The sequence below is a fragment of the Manacus vitellinus genome, unplaced genomic scaffold, assembly GCF_001715985.3.
Source record: "Manacus vitellinus isolate BGI_N305 unplaced genomic scaffold, ASM171598v3 scaffold_2_pilon, whole genome shotgun sequence".
Classification (NCBI taxonomy): Eukaryota; Metazoa; Chordata; class Aves; order Passeriformes; family Pipridae; genus Manacus; species Manacus vitellinus.
Window position 1 is genome coordinate 49882608 of NW_021940208.1, and position 16370 is coordinate 49898977.

Here is a 16370-nt window from a genome sequence, read left to right on the forward strand (position 1 = left end):
CTTCCAGCTAAATAGAACATAATTATCTAGCCATATATGTCAAACTAGACTGCAAATATTACTGAATGGAAACAGCGTTTTTTTTCCTGTTTTCATACAATATGTGAAACAGTAGGGGTGTCACTGAGCCATGACTTCTTTTCTTATATGCAAAAGAAAAAAACAGTTCTGCAACAGAACAGAAAGCATACATGGTAATTCTTACTTTCAGAGTCCCAGGACAAGGTGTTAATGAGCTAAGCAGATTCTCTGCTACTCATAAGATCCTGCAGAACCTAAAATACCTGTCTACAAATCCTCAGTGTTGCTTTGTACAATTAGATATTCTTCTAGACAGTAAAAAGGGGAGCTTACAAAACTGTGTAGAGGAGCTTTATTGAACTATTTTTCCAGAACTTTGTGTCCTCAGCTCACTGTAGTCTAGAAACCAAGACCAATAATGGATTTTGAAGATAAATCTGGTATGGCACTTACTATCACTGTAATTGATTTACAGTGTATATATCTGTATACATATGCATATATATATAGATAATATTTATGTGTGAGCGTATGTATGTGAATTGCACACACAAGTCTATGGGGCCAGATGGGATCCACCCAAGGGCACTGAGGGAGCTGGCTGAGCTGCTCACTGAGCCACTTTCCATCATTTACCAGCAGTCCTGACCAACTGGGGAGGTCCCAGTTGACTCAAGGCTTGCCAACGTGATGCCCATACAGAAGAAGGGCAGAAAGGAGTATAGGGGAACTACAGACCTGTCAACCCAACCTCAGTGCCAGGGAAGGTCATGGAGCAGATAATCTTGAGTGCCATCACCCAACACATACAGATCAACCAGTGGCTTAGGCCCAGACAACAGTGGTTTATGAAAGGCAGGTCCTGCTTGACCAACTTGATCCCCTTCCGTGACAGGGTGACCCGCTTAGTGGATGAGGGAATGGCTGTGGATGTTGTCTGCCTGGACTTTGGTAAAGCCTTTGACACTGTTTCTGACAGCATTCTCCTGGAGAAGTTGGATGCTCATGGCGTGGACAAGTGCACTGTTCACTGGGTAAAAAATTGACTGGATGGCCAGGCCCAAAGAGTGATGGTGGAATCCTGGATTTACATACATCTGGCAGCTGCTCACAAGTGGCGTTCCCCAGGGCTCAGTACTGGGGACAGTCCTGTTTAATAATATCTTTATCAATGATCTGGACAAGGGGATTGAGAGTATTCTCAGTCAGTTTGCAGATAACACCAAGTTGAGCGGGAGTATTGATCTGCAAGAGAGTAGGAAGGCTCTGCAGATGGATCTGGACGGGCTGGATCAATAGGCTAAGGCCAACTGCATGAGGTTCAACAAGGCAAAATGCACTTGGGTCACAATAACCCCACGCAGCCCTGCAGGCTGTGGGAAGAGTTGCCTGGTGGAAAAGGACCAGAGGGTGCTGGTCTACAGCCGCTCAACATGAGCCAGCATTGTACCCAGGTAGCCAAGAAGGCCAGTGGTATCCTGACTTATATCAAAAGTAGTGTGACCTGCAGAACTAGGGCAGTGATGTTTCTTCAGAAAAGGGTTTTCAAGCATTAGAAGAGGTGGCCCAGGAAAGCAGTTGAGTCACTATCCCTGGAGGTATTTAAAAGACATTTAGATGTGGCATGAAACATGGTTTAGAGGTTGATTTGGATGATTGGATTCAATGATCTTAATAGTCTCTTCTGATGTAAATGACTCTGATTCTACGGTTCTGTTATTCTGTATCTTTTATGATGTGATCTTTCATTTCTATACTCTGGGCTACTGAAGAATACAAATGTTTTGCAAAAATTATCAAGTCTAGCAAAAATAGATCAGTTTCAAACCAACTGCTTTCCCTCCCAAGGGAAAAAAGCTGACAAAATTCAGTATAAAAATCAGTAGTATTCTCCTGATTTTAAAATTGTTATATTTTAGATATTACTATTTCTTATGCTTAGATTTAGCTTTTTCATGTTCACAAAGTTTCATTCTGGAAGTTTCTTTCCATATAATGCAATAATAAGAATTAATAATGAATAATAATATTAATAATATTGCATCAGATGGAAAGATATGTAAACCCTTATATATAGTCCTGAAAGTGAAGCAGTATCAAAGAAAATAATTTGCTGCTACAGTAGGAAACTGTCAACTTTCACACAAAAAGTCATTAACTTTTTTCTCTTTTGAATTATAATTTTGTCACTTGCATATAACACCAAGGTAATAGATTTTCATTATATTCAGAGTGCAAAAACATTGGCTGTGGAAAAAGCAACAGGGCTCAGATTAATAGGAGCCGACAAGCTGACCAAAGAGGAAGTGGCAGCATGGCTGGCACCATGGCTCAGTGGTTGTGACAGGCAATTAGTGAACAGAGCAGAACAGATGTAACAGGAGGCAGCAACAATTTACTGAAGTATTAGCTTGCTCACTCTGTAGTACAAGGAACTGATACTATTTGCTGATAAAAATAAATACTAATATGATCTTGAGAGGGGAAAAGAGACAATGTACACAGTCACATACAGGATTGAAATAACCTACAAAACAACAACAATAGAATCCCAACAAAACAAACTGAGGTAGACCAAAGGGAAAACAAAACAAAATGATCTTTGGGGATTTTGAAGACGAGATTAAGAGTCTTGCCTCATTACTGGGTTGTAACAAACTTTGAAAAAATAGCACACTGTAGAGAACTTGTAATAGCATGTTCGTATTTCACAGCACTCAGAGAGGATGTACAATGTTCATTTTCTTTCTCTCCTGTTGTTCTGGGATAGACTTGTGTTACTGCAGCTCCTGGAAGTTGCTGCTGATTGGTGTGCTGACGTGCAGAGGACACAGCTACATCCTTACCTAGACGGTCAGAGGAGAGAATTACAATCACATGGGAGGGTACAAACATTGCTTTTTATTTTTTAAAACCCAGACACAACATTTGTATCTTGCTTTTTAAGATTTTTTCTTAAAAATACAGATCTCGCAGGTAAAATTAAATTATTTTACCTCAGAGAACTTAGGACATCTCAATATAAGAAAGATACCAAGCTGTTAGAGAGTGTCCAAAGGAGGGTAACTTTGGTGAAGGACCTTGAGGGGAAGCCCTGTGAGGAGCAGCTGAGGTCATTTGGTCTGCTCGGAATGGAGAAGGGGAGACTGAGGGGAGACCTCACTGCAGTTACAACTTCCTTGTGAGGGGAAGAGGAGGGGCAGGCACTGATCTCTTCTGCCTGGAGACCAGTGACAGGACTAGAGGCAATGGCTTGAAGTTGTGTCAGGGGAGGTTTAGGTCAAATATTAGAAAAAGATTCTTTCCCCAGAGGGTGGTTGGGCACTGGAACAGGCTGCTCAGAGAGGTGGTCACAGCACCAACCCTGAGACAGTTCAAGAAGCATTTGGACAATACTCTCAGGTACATGGTGTGACTCTTGGGGATGGTCCTGTGCAGGGCCAGGATTTGGACTCTGTGATCCTTGTGGGTCCCTTCCAACTTGGCATATTCTGTGATTCTGTGAACACAGTAATTTACTCTATTCCCACAAAGGTAGGGCATGTACTTACAAAGTATTACAAATTAGACCAGCTGAACATAGGAGAAGGCTTACCTTCTGCGCAGAGTAAGGAAATGACCTTAAGAGATGGTTTCCTACCAGCAGATGGACCTTGAAAATAATTTTTATGGTGCTGGATCAAAAATAATAATATTTTTGCTGTAGTTGTTCTTCCCTGACTGCAGGATCATGTTTTACAGTAATGAAGATGTGATTTGGTGCCATTCACCATGGTTATGCCACTTTTGCACTGCAAGGACTTGTGCAGTGGAAAGTTGCTACAAAAGCCAAGGGATCTCCTCTGCCTGCCTGTGACTCCAGCGGGCTGTAGTGGAGGTAGAGATGATTTCTGGTAACTGCTTGCTGTTTCTGGATTAGCTTTCATGGAGAAAAGCCTTTCCTGTACTCTTTTTAGCTCTCTCCTTTAAATACAGGTGGGTGTGTGTAAATAAAGCAAAATACGTTTAGCATGCATCTTGTTTATTCTACTTGTTTCTCTTAAATGTGCTGTCTCTAAAGAGGACAAAAGGTTAGGTCAGAACCAGACAATACTGTTTAACTCAGTGGAAACAACCATATATGAACACTTCAGAAATATATGATTTTAACATTGTTTTATTAAAGAAGACACAAATTCACTTATATAAAGTAACCAGAAACTTCTCAACTAAACTGGAACAGGACTCAGCTCTGAAGGTTTTCTTAAAAATTGAAAGAATCATATTAATTCATGTCAAGGTCTTATTTTTTTACCAAAATATGTGTGCAAATATGTAAGACACGAAAAAAGAAAGATGGGATTTGTGAGAATGAAATCTTCTCTGCTTAGTGAATAGGTAATTCATTTCACAATTACAAGCTGAGAAAAGAATAGGGAAGTGAGGGAAATCCTAGCAAATGGTTCAATGAGAGACTGGCAACACCAACACTACAGAAAACAATTTAAAGAAATGGGAAAAAATAGAATACAGAGACAGTTTTTAAAAGGAGACTGGATGACTATCTGGTTGTAAACCCTATATTTAGGTTGCACAAAAGTCTTCATTGCAAAGAATTTACCTATTATTTCGAGGAGCTGAGATTTCTTCAATGTATGCAACAGACCTCTTGATATTCATCAAAGAGGACTTCAGCTAAGTGCCCTTTTCTTGTCCCTCAAAATTTGGTTCATGCTTTCACTCAGAGCTAATCTAAGGGATGGTCATTTTTGGTGCAGGAGATAACTGGAGAAGAAAGCAGAATTATGGCTGTAAGAGAAGACCTGAGTCTTTCAAACATGGTAAGTTTATAACTTTAGATAGAAGCTACTAGAATCTACTTCTCTACCAAACTGTAGGGTTTTGTATAGTTAGTTTAATTCTTGTAGCTGTTACAGTGGTATTTACTTGTTGGGTGAGGTAGGGGGTAACAATATTCTGTCTACAATTCAAAGTTCAAGTCAGTATTTAAGGTCGAAGGGCTTTAGAAGGAGAAATAAATGAGGATATTGTTTTTCTCTTTCATGAAAGCCAATTCTTTGCAAAGAGTGGTTGGTCACAGCCCTATTTTTCCTGCCTAACTGCAGTTCTTATGTTTACCGTTTTCAAATCTGTTCTTCCAATCAATTTTGTTCTGTTGAGTTTTGTCTCATTTTATTCCTTGGGCCACATTTCTCTGTCTTCTGAATGTTCTGCCTAGCTACATGCCCAGTGCTTTGAGGCCTATCATCATGAGTGTTTCCTTCTTTCTCTTACCAGCTACTTTCTTGAAAAACTCTGTTTTTCTCCTGATAAAGAAACTTGGTCTTGTGACATTTTTCTGCCTGTGACTGACTATAGCAGTCACAAACAACTTATGGCACAACAGCACTTGATGACTTGAATTGTACTGTAAAAACAAGAGCAGCAACCTGGCACTTGAAATAGCAGGAATAGCCAATCAGAGTCACAGAAGTGAATAATGAAACAAGGGAACTGTGTAGGGAAATGCATTTTTGGTGGATAGTCATCATATAAAATGAGGATAGAAAAGGATTCTCAACTCCTTGAGTCTGTAGGACAGAATAGTAAGTGACAGGATCAATTCTGAAATATTGTGCTGCTGTCCAAAGGAGTTGAGTAACTTGAATAAAATTCTTATGCCAGAAAACTCAAGACAGTTTGGTTCAGGAGACTGGACCTTTACTCCTCCTCTTTTCTTCTCATCCTCTCTTTTTCATCCTAAAGCTTTAGATAATTTTCTGCCTTGCTCTTCTATTTCATCAGTGCAGAGGCTGACCAAGCATCCAACTTCCCTTGGATACATGCCTTTCATGGACTGATACACAGCTCTGGCACATGCATTGCTACAAACATGTCTCATAGCATTTGGTAGATAGATCAGACTGTTTCTCTTGCTCTACTTTCTTCCTATATACATGCCCAGGACCAGTTGCATTTGCAGGCTTTTGGAATTTCTAATTTAATTCTGGTCTCCTGAGTTACAGCTTATTTTTCTAGAGACCAAAAATATGCATGAAAATGTCATATCTATTTTTGGAAATAACCTGTTCTTTAACATGATGTATCAGAAGTGTTAAAAAAATCAGTACTTGTGGCCTGTGGTATTTCTCCAAGGTTAGACCAGGAGTCCTTTTATCTGTGCCAGACTTCTGAAATCAGTATTTTCAGAGGTTGTAGACCTCACAGACTCATCTAGAATTGCTGAGCAGGAAGACTTTCTGCTATCTATGAAAGACATTGAATTTATCATTTAGGATGCAGCTTGATAATGCAGCAAGAATATGATTTGTATTTGTGAAAGTACTCTCAGAGTTGCTACCTGGTAGATTTTTTTTCCCAAAATGATTTTATAGTTTATGATTATGGAAAGATCACTTGACACAAATTAAAAAGAACACTGAATAACTAACAATGCTGTGGGAGAGAAGAACAAAATGCATTTGGTGGTGCTTGGTGGGAAGCTGCTCAGTCCAACCCTAGGGTAACTCAAGCCTTATCCTTAGATTTCCATTCTCTGTAAATCTGGCATTAAGATGTTGTTCAGTGGCTGCAGACGCAGCACAGGTGTCCCAGTTTGTGTTTTACCTGCCATATCTACATATGTAATTTTCCTTCTCAGTGACTTCAGGGGTATTAAGGGGCCACTGTCAGACAGAGGAGATCACTGGAGATCCCTTCTTAGAAACCTGGAACATGATATGTGCCTCCTGCAAAGAACTTTAATTCTGGTTAAAACAATTTTGCCCAGAAAAGCACTTAGTCAGCACTTAGGGTGCTTTCATATTGGGGAGTTCATATATTTCAGTCTGAGCTATGTAAACTTATTAAATCACCTTAGCCCACTAGATACTTGCTATTGCTAAAGTATTCACAAGATCATTTTAAGAATAAATTCTCTAGGTCTGGTCTCATCTCCATCTTAGCTCGATTCCATCTACTTACCGCTTTAACAACCCTCTGACGTATGTTTCATAGATGTCAATCGTTTTGAAATTCTGCTTATATGACAAAGCCTATATTTAGTTCACAGCAATCAGTACAGGTCTTCAAAAACTCTTTCCTAGGAGCTTTTCTGCATTCTTATGGAAGGCTATTTTGTTTTATCTGATCTACAGATTTTGTGTGTGTGTGTGTGTCTCAAGGACTGTTTGGGGCAAGCTTGTCTGACAGGCTGCAGAGACAGATTCTCATGAGTATCACCCAAATGGAAAAAGTGTTACAAATTAAATTGTCATTTATTTGTCCTCAATTTAGCTGTCAGAAAAAAATTATTTTGATTTGACAACCATGCTAAATAGACATGCAGTTCTGGGACTGGTAAGAGCACTAGACTTACCCTATTGAGTCTGAAGTTCTGAAATACAAAACTGTTACAGTCCACCATATGTTACTTTTCAAGTCATGCTGTATCCAGATAACTATTGCTTTCACTTTAGTTTGTCTAACAAAGAAAAAGTACCTCACCACACAAAAAAGCAGTCTCACAGAAATAGTAACATACACTAACATGGTAATCTTTACATAGTGCCTCATATCGAAAAAGAGCATCCCTGAACAGGAATGAACATGCATACACTTTTTTGTGAATTAGGTCCAATGCAGTTTTGACTGAGACCAGATTAAAATTCAGACAAAAATTAGATTTCTGTAGATAGAGGGAAGAGAAGGAGAAAGGGACAATCCTGCGCAACCCTGGGCCTGTCTGTCCTAAATATCTGCATATAGGCTCTTCTGAGTCAGTTCTCTTTTACAGTTGATTATAGAGGAAGTCTAGGCAACCAGCTTTAAGCCAAATGCCTAACTTTCAAATAACCGAACTTAGATAAGATGAATTCCACACCTAACTTTTTTTTAATTTCTTCCTAAAAACATACACCTCAGAAAGTCAGAATGGCTTTACTGGTGTCCCAACAATGGCCAGTGGTAAATGCTGAGAATTACAGAATGGTTTAGGTTGAAAGGAACCTTTGAAAGTCATCTGGTCCAACTCCTCTGCAATGAGCAGGGATATTTTCAAGTATATCAGGTTGCTCAGAACCCCATCCAGTCTGATCTTGAATGTTTCCAGGGATGAGACATCCACCACCACTCTTGGCAACCTGTACCAGTGTTTTACCATTCTCATTGTAAAAAATCTTTTCTTCTATATAATCTAAATTTACCCTCTTTCATTTTTGTCCTGTAACTACATGCCCTTGAAAAAAGTCCCTCTCTAACTTTCTTGTAGTCACCCCCATGTGCAGGAAGGTTCCTCTAAGGTCTCTCCGAATCCTTCTCTTCTCCAGTCTGAACAACCCCAATTCTCTCAGCCTGTCTTCATAGGAGAGGTTGGGATCTGTGGGTTGCTACCACATTCTGGTTTCAGATACGAAAATGTGAGTGATCTAATGTGGTTGTTGTCCGACAAAAAAAGATCGAGCATTCAAGTTGCCAGTTTTCTTTATGGCTGTTGAAGATGCAAGGGCAGCTCATGTTAATGAAAAACAGAGCTTAAGACACTGTTTACTGCAAAAATAAGAGTGTTTTTAGATCAAGGAAGCTAAATCAAGATTGTAATCTCCATGTAAAATCTGAACAGAGACAAGGTAGGACTAACAGACCACTATCTGAGATAAACCTCAAGAAGGACACACAAAGCTGACCTTCACTGGTCACATCAAGGCATGGATATAGATGACTATCTCATTGTTTGAGATATCCTTCCATTTGTTTTAGTCAAAACAATAAATTTCTGTCCTTGATTTGCCCTTACTTCAGTGGTACAGTATGGCTACTTTTCCATTTCAGAGGTGACAGATTTTCTGTGCAAAAAAGAATTGGATTATATTTTTCTACTATGATCTGTATAGAAAAACAGCGTCATCTTGGAAAGTCTGCTGTTATGGAGCTGATGTGCTAAGCTTATATTAAAAATTACTGTACCTTTCAAGTTAGTAATATCTCTTCCACAAGCTTCATTTCATGCTAATTTGTTCACACGTTAACCAGCACATTTTAAAGCTTACTGTTTCCTGATAGAAAGCAGTGCTGTGGTTGCCAGGTACAAAGGTGCTTTGAAAGTTATATTGCCTCATTTCAGTGATTGAATAACGGGGTCAGAGTTACCTGAGGGAATGTTTTGCCTCCTTTTCTAGAGGTTACATTCCCCAATTATAAGAGCTCTGTCCTTCATTTAGAGAGACAACGGTGGAATGAGATACTCTGCAGGATATTTATAACTGTCTATTCTCAGGCTGCTGCATTGTGGCTAGTTAGAAGAGTAACATATGGCACTGTAGAGAAAATAATTATTATTCTTTGATAACTTACTTAGGAGCAGTTATTCTAGATGACTATCTTGACAGACTCTGAAAAACTGTAAAGTTATTGATACAATAATGCAGCAAAGGCATATATTTTCTCACAGTTTTCAGCACAATTAATACCCTTTAATGTGTTTTTAAACTTCCAAACATTTATCTATCTTTGCAAAAATCTCAAAGGAAGTCACTTTAATCTGTATTCAGATTAGTTGCTATTTAGGCTAATTTACTGTGGGCCAAAGTTCAAGAGAACTTTGACTGTTTCAAACTATCATCTACCTAGGGCTATGAATCTGAGATTCCAGTCCAGTCATTCAAGAGAAGTGGTCATAGAAACTAAGTTAGAGAGCATCAGTGAAAATATTGCCCCTTTGTGGCATAGTTTTATTAGAAAAAGAAATCCAGTCTTAGATCAAAACCAACTCTCTTTCCAGTTTATTTAATAAATCCTATCTAGAACATTTCAGATTTGGTTTTATTGGAACATTATCCCTACTTTTATAACATGTTATATTTATTTAGAAAATTTGTATTTGATGACAAGCTGTAGTACATATTTTACCATGCTATTTCACAACCAGTCTTGGGTTCATAAGGAGAAAGGGAGGAAGTCAACTGCTAATTTTTCAGCTTTGCAGACAAAAAAAAAAGAAAAGGAAAACTTCTTAAGTGCCATGGAAGAGACTGTAATAGCTCCTTAGGCTATAGATTTAGGTTGTGATAGCACAGGGACTGTAGTGTTGCTCTGGGACTTGCTGTTAAACTTGGATCTGAAATTCATGCTATGCTTTTTCAAGCATAATTACCTGGTCTTTAAGTAACTACAGTGAATTTTGCCCCTGAGGAGGATCATTATCCTGAATGACTCTATTTGACTTTTGATCCATACTCAAACTAAGAAACAACACATAAGAAAAAGAAGTTCATTTCCTTGCAATCATAAATTATGTTTCTTATACTTGTGACTGGTTTATTAGAAATACAGCAAGATAGAGTGGCATACAATGTTTTCCTTTTCACAAACATATGAAAGTCAAGAACCTAACCATCACACTTCAGGAGGAAAGAGCTACACATCTTCCAGTTAGCCAAAGGTGGAGATAATTTAGAGTTAGAAGAGTACCTATTGGCCTCCTGAATACAAGGAATCAGGTTGTTTTTCATTTACTTATCACCACAATCAGACAAGGGGTCTTTAGTAATGTGCCCAAAATATTGTTCAAAGGTAAAGAAACAGTATATTTTATTGCCTTGATTCTGGCCAGGAGTGGGTTAAATTTGCAGTAACCAGGAGGGGGGCATGGCCAGGACATGGAGGTTATTCTATACCACCTCATGTCATTGCTGAGGGCTGCAGGAGGAAGTCTCTTCCAGGGAGAAATGTTCACTTCCCAGTTGGTGTAGCGTGGCAGAGGGAGTGGTCAGTTCATGTTGATAGTTTTCTTTGTCATCAGTCTAGGCTCCACGTGGGATTAGACTTTTTACTGTTGTTTTAACATTTTGCTAATTTTTTTTACATTTTTCTTTTTCATTGTTTTGAAGACTTATATTTGAAAATTACATCTGAGTTTTCTCTATGTGTTGTCTTTTGTGCACGATAGACGGCATTTCTTTGCTTGCATTATTAGCTCTAAAACCAGTTTTGTTCACCACCAGGTCTGCATTGCTTTAGCTGATCATTGGTGAGTGGTTTATATATGTGAGGTTTCCCATGGCAAGCCTGTGCCTGTTCTTCCCTATACCACATTTCTGTCTCCCTTTCTCAAGACTTCTGTTGCTATGCTAGACTTGTCTTTCTCCACATAATACTGTGATAGAGCTGTAAGTACCTCATTCTACATAGAATAATTTCTGAGTATTTCTATATGTATAAAATTATGAGTTTTAAACCACACCAAGTTAGAAAAAAGTAAATTAACTGTAGACACCCAGTTGATTAAAGAAATTTCTTTCAGCTAAATCAAGTCAGACAGAATAGCAGGCAGGTCAAGAAAATTTCAGACGTAGAATACCTGACAAACATCACTCTTGAGGCCTCACAAACTCAGTAGAAAGCTTACAGTCTGTTATTAGCAGTGGCAGTACCATTACAGAAGGCTCATCAGTTTTGCTGGTCGCAGTCACACAGTTGAAACCCTGCACTGGGGTTCCTGCCTGTCCAAGACCTAAGCACGAGCAGCCCCACCTCAGTGCCTTTAGTTCCCGGTCAACCTCCCTGCAGGAACACCACTGAGCAGATGGCAGACTGTGCTTCAGACATTTCTGTAATAATTCTCTGGATAACCTCCTCTGGCCTTGTTTGCTTGGGAACAAGTTACCTGAAATGGTGGTCCCACAGCTCTATTAACACCTCATTTACAATGGTGGGAAGATGGATTGTATGCAGTATGAATTAAAAAAGTGCATTTCAATAAATCCAAGTCGTAAGTCACTGAAGACAGTTAATAGCCACCCATGGAATAGGAAGGCAAAAGCTACGTATGAGATAAAAATACTAGAAGATTATTTAAGCTTTTTTTCTTCTAAACTATTTTACATAATTGCATGCAAAATAGTATACTTAGTGACTATTAAGTTTTCATATATAAGCATTTAAATTCCAGAAAATGTCACAAAGAAGACTGCTCCAAAACTCTGTAAATGTTCCAAAATCTTTTATGCCCCCTCATGATACATGCTATATTCAGCAGAAGGCTACTTCTATTAAGGAGATTTTGATAGAAATTAAATAAATTGATGTGCAGGTAGTGAAACATCTGGGCAACATTTGCCCAATCTTATTCTGAAAAATAGCACAGCTCTTCTCTTGAAATTCTCTTTCTCATAATATTGGTAATAATAATGGTAGAAATTCTGATAATAATGATGCATTCAGTACAAGGTTATATTTTGGTAAAGATATATGAAATTGAATGGAAAATTGGGTTTAAAAAAAAAAAATCATCAGGCAGTATTAACTCTAGAACTTGCTACATTCTCTGTCTGTAATAGGTATTGCAATGTTTTTCATTCTAATATATCTTTTTTAAGATATAAAATAAATGTGCTAATAAATATATATAAAATAAATATCCTAATAAATATATATAAAATAAAATCTTTTTTATGTCCTTTTAACAAGGAAAGACCATGAAGAGAAAAAATAATTAAATAATTAAGAAAATAGAATATAAATTTAAAATAAAATGTAATCTGTAATCTAGTTGTTCCAAAGAAAACTCCATCTACCATAGAATATTTTAGAACTTGCTCCCCTGGAGCACATAATTCTTCCCGTCTTAGGTTGTCCAGTTACACTTTAGAAAACTCAGCAGTTGGTATGATGATTTCTTTTAGACTTTAGGCTATGAAAAATCATTTCTGATTAAACAGACTTGAGAAAAGAATTGCAGTTGATTATTTTATAAAGATACATCAAAATGGACACATTTTCAACTCTTGTGTGTCCATGTACTTTCTGGATTGTTAAGGTATCCCCATACTACTGTCTCTTAAATAGTTTTAGCTTTTTACTGTTGTACTTAACGTATAAGTATTTTGAGATATTATGATAATTGTTATCATTCTATGTCTTTATTCTTTGACTCCTGTCCAATTTGCATTCATAAATCTAATTATTTTTAATATGATTGGTAATATGTGATGGCAAACAATTTTTTTTTAAATTAATGTAAAAAGGAAGGAGAGCTGTACCTTAGAATTCTTGAGTTTTTTATAGCATGAAGCTGTAGGTGCTCCACAAAATATCATTCAATCAATGAGAAGAAAGAAAGTGGAACTGAAAGGTTAATCAGTTAGCAATGATAGAATTTTCTTGCAATGCATTAGATTTTCTCTTTCGAACAGCAGCAATCCTAACTGGTATATTATTCATATATGTATTCATAGGTTGCATTGCACTGCTATACTCAAATATAAGGGTCCTACTGGGCAAGTTGCTATAAAAAATACTACATCTGGAGACAGCTTTAATACGGGTACAATCTTGCTTAATTTTGTCCAATTATATAAGAAAGCTGTATATTTAAATTTTCCAGAAATTTAAAACTAAATTAGATACAAAACAAAGGAATTATCTAAAGAATGGGCCTGAACAGTCCTAATAATTGCTGTCATGCCTTAGAACAATATTAAAAGTAATTTGTCTATTCTTCCTCCATCATTGCACTATTTCATGCCAGAGCAATATGTTGTACCAAGTTTGTTATACTTTTACTTCATGTTGAGTATCAGATTAAAAAAATCAACTTTTTTTATATCATTTCTCATGTCTTGCTGTGTGCATTCACATAGTATTATCATTCACATAGGAAACTCCTTGTAATTACCAAAGGATATGAGGGTCCCTGTGTACCATGAAGAGTGACTTTCAGATATTGTAGTCTGGTGAAATTGGTCTAGTTTTGCTTCATATAGTACTTCAGAGTCTTGTTCTTATTTACTATTTTCTTACTTATTTCTAAGGTTTGGAAATTATTTCTGAGTTTGCAAATCTCAGCATCTAGTCTTGCCAGGAAAACCATACAAAAGTCAAAACACATATAGTGTGTAGGAAATTTAATATGAAACACTTCAAGATTGAAAGAAATAGAAAGAAACCAGAAAACAAAGGGGGTTGTGTTTTTAAAAGTGCATAGCTTTGAATTTAACTTTTGCTATTCATACATATCCTGCTTATGAGTTTAAAATTCTTAGAAATACTGTAGTTCCTCATCAGACAGAGCATTTCAAAGGTATCCATAATATCTGTGAAATTCTCACAGTGAAACTCTGTTTTAATGGGTACATATCTTACCTGAAAATATATCAATTTACATGGTTGACAGCTACATATGTCCTTTTTGCATAGGCAAAGCTGCTTTTTGTGCCCATCCTTGCTCATAAAGAGTCAAAGATGGAGTTATGGATGTCCATTTCTTAGGTGAACGGTAAGTTCACCTTAACTGGGGAATAGTTCAGTTTCTCTCTGAGAGTTTCCAAATATAATTGTTAGTATATCTTCCACAAATCGTAAGGATAGGGAGGAGAAAATTATACTTGTGGCAGATCTGTATATGTTTTGCCATAGACTATCATTGCTGGAATTGCATAAAATATTTTCTGTGTCTAACCTCCTGACAGTATCTGACGAATGCTGTTTCTCCATGCGGCTGAATGAGGGGTTTCTCCCTTTGTGTCACCACATTGTGTGGGTCTGATTTCCTTCAGATCTTCTGGTTGTTCGTGTTGCTTTTTCAATGCACATAGTTCACGCCAGTGGCAACACAAGCATTTCAACAACTGTACCCCCAAATAAACTTGTGGTTGTGTTCATTATTACTGGTGCTGGCAGACTGAACTCTGTCTGCAGGTAAACATAAGCCAGCTCTAAATATGTTTTTAAAACTACAGACATGTATCATGATACTGAAGCTGCAGGTATCACACTAAATTCCCATTTGCTTTGTCATTATTGAAACATATTATTTTAACTTATCTATATATTTTTATGGGTCACAAAATACAATCTTATCTGTTACTTTTTATGCATCATATTCTTGTTGTTGTTTTCCTCTAAAGAAGAAAAGATGCAATAGCAGTAGTACCAACAGGTAGAATTCTGAAAATATTGAAAATTAAGACAATCAGTCTCTCCCTGGAGGAAATGATAACAGGGTTTCGCTACCAAACATAAGTCAGGTCTCTGGAAAGAGGATAGCAGGATTTTACTACCAAACATAAGTCAGGTCTCTTGCTAATCCTGAGATAGTGTGATCCTTTAGAAGTCTTTTGAATATTTAGCAATTAAAAAAAAAAAAAAGGAAGGTCTTTTTCTAAAACCTTCATCCTGTACAGCCCTTTTATAAAAACCTCAATTCCAGTAAACTAAGTGTTAGCTTCTTTATCACACCTCCTGCTATATTGCCTGCTTATGACAAAACCCAAACTAGTAACTAAACCAGATCTTTCTGACATACTGATTTTAGTCCTAAAGGGACAATCTTGACAGGGGTTCTCTTACAGCCATATTCCCTGTATCCCAAACCAGGCAATGATTCTGTATATACCAGGTGCTGGCTCTGCCCTTTCCAACAGAAGAGAGACATTTTCTATCTCATAAATTGTCTTCAAAGGCAAGCTTAATATGTTTGTAATACTCTTTACGGAGAGAATGCAATATTTTATATTGACCAGATGTGCTCAAGGGCAAGGGCTGATTATAGCCAAACAGTTAAGAGCAAGACACTCAAACTGTGCAGGGCTTCTTGCCTATCCATGGATTGTGTGACAACGATGGCTCCGTGCTCAGCAGCTGCTTTGAACACACTGTTTAGGCTGCTGTGCTGAAATACGGATTTTCCAAAACCCTGCTTCTCAGGCAATGACTCCTTCACCTGCGTAATAAGATTAGCAGAGCTACTTGAAGGACAGAAAAGCCTTGCCAGTCAAGTGGAGATAACATCTTTTACACTGGTTTTCTGAAAGATGAACAAGACACACACAACACTAGAACCAGGACAACTTTTTAGTATCCGTAAGTGCTTGATTTTCACTGGGCCTAGTCAGTTAACAAGAAGTGTTGTTCACAAAAACTGGTTGAACTATAGCAAATAGTGGATAGTTACTATTTAAACTTAGCTGAACTTGAAAATTTAAGCCAAGTGAAACTACTGCAAAATGTCTCAGTTATAAGGCAAGATAGAAAACTCTACTCTCCTAAACAATTTCTACCATAAGCCTACAAGACAAAATTCACAAAACCACAAAGCATGCTTTCCCTGTACTGGAAAATGAAATAGATTGGCAGATTACAGATAAAATAAAGGTTCAATAGGTACAATCATCAATAAACAATAAAGCAATTTCACTGCAACACTAGATGACATTAACTGCACTTGTTTTATGAATAGCAGAATACACTTTATGTCAGTATCAAGAGTAACAAAACCCATAAGAGAGCAGAAGTATGTTGCTTTTATGAATGTATCTTGAGGAAATTTGCTCTTATTATGTCAGCGTGAGTTTACTGATATGAACTGGAACATC